This window comes from Macrobrachium nipponense, chromosome 11 (genome assembly GCF_015104395.2).
Source record: "Macrobrachium nipponense isolate FS-2020 chromosome 11, ASM1510439v2, whole genome shotgun sequence".
In the NCBI taxonomy this organism is placed as follows: domain Eukaryota; kingdom Metazoa; phylum Arthropoda; class Malacostraca; order Decapoda; family Palaemonidae; genus Macrobrachium; species Macrobrachium nipponense.
Window position 1 is genome coordinate 27,956,532 of NC_061087.1, and position 2,007 is coordinate 27,958,538.

The following is a 2,007-nucleotide window of genomic DNA, read 5'->3' on the forward strand; positions in this document are numbered from 1 at the left end:
CGTTGCGGTTCCTGGTTCCTAAGCACTCACTCCACGAACACAGTTACGGGCAGCACACGAGTACGCAGTTTATGAGGTGCAAAGCTTTATTCCTTTAATTGTTTACTTTACTAATTATTTAGTTTAACTTTACTTTGGTACTTCAAAATGTTTATTTGATTTATAGCTATTATCCCTTTTTTGCAACTAAATTAACCCCGAAAAATTACAGACATTTCTGAAGTACATATGAGCAGACGACGGCAAAATGACTCATCGTTGCCAATCTAGTGGAGCTTCACACATACGCTGATGCATTTTAAAACTGTTTCCATGAATTCCAGTTGTCATAGTAATGCAATAATGATAAAATTGCTCTGATATGTATATATACTACAAACAGATACGCTAATTTCACTTATTTCCCCGGTTTTGTGTAAGTCTTATACCCAGTTTGGAGGGTAAACATATACCAATTGGCAACACTGATAAACAATTGAAGAGCGCGAAGAACGCTGTAGGTACCGTTCACAAGCAAAACCTCTTGATATTTGAGTCAGGAATCTAGTTACTTTTTCAACAACGAATATTTTCAAATTAATAATCATGAATATGTAAAAATATTTATGCAATTCGTGACCTGATACTGCCGTTTAACTATTTAAGTAAAAATTTCGAAAGCGTCATGGGGGTAGTGTGCACTGAGTAGGGCCAGACTTTTCATTACCCTCTATTTAATCTTAAAATATGGCCCGAAATTTTCAAAATATTTTCCAAAATTCGACTGACCTTACCACAGGTGCTTTGGTAGATGGCTTCCATTAAAAGGTTATTTTTTTAGGGGTGCCATTTTTTGTTCAAATTTCGCTTTTAAACACCGCCTAACAAAAAATTACCGTAATCAGGACTTAATTATCGAAACCATGACTCACCTTGGGTAAAATGGAATTGGTCTTCAATAGCAAATGAGAACAAAATTGAATATGGACTCAGAAGAAGGCCGGATCGAGCTGACAACTCGAATGGAGGGCGAATTGTAAACAAAGCTGCAAGGAACGAGTTTCCAGTTGAATATTTTTATTTATTTTTTTTTGTTTTTATGCTGCTTTTTTATTTAGTTTAACTCTTAATATTTTTGTGGAAAAATTCACGCAATTTATTCCTTTTTGTATTATCAGCGGATTATTCTGAACTTTTGTTTTTCGCCTATTTGACGCAGTTGAAGTCTTCTTATTCTTTTGAAAATAAACACAAGAATTTTTAAGACTATGGCAAAATCTGACAGTTTTCACGTAAATAAACCTTGGTATGTCGTTCATACTATACTTAAAGCCCTTAAGCTACCGTAATATTCAAAAGCTAAAGATTTTGGAAGCGTATTTTAACATAAAAATACATATCTATATTCAGTAAAACATAAATTTATTTAATAAATATTTGAAATCCATATTTATCATACATTATATTCAAAATTCATATTCCTCGCATTTCAACACAGGCCTGTGTTTTGACAAAAGGTAAAAAGTGGAATATATTTACATTTTTATCTTTAATTGTAAAATTGGATGGTTATATATATATTATATATATTATATATATATTTAATATATCTATATATATATATATATATATATATATATAATATATATTATATATATATATAACCTGAACAGTTAAGATGTTTAAAATCTTGGAAATGCTAAACTTGAGAGATTGGCATTACGTTAATTTACAACTTTTGAGATTATATGAAAACATTAAAGCTATATTACGGTGGATTATATATATATATATATATATATATATATATATATATATATATATATATATATATATATATATATATATAATCCACCGTAATATAGCTTTAATGTTTTCATATAATCTCAAAAGTTGTAAATTAACGTAATGCCAATCTCTCAAGTTTAGCATTTCCAAGATTTTAAACATCTTAACTGTTCAGGTATCTCTCACAAATAACTATAATTCTGACATGTACTACACACTTATAGGAAATATAAAGAAATA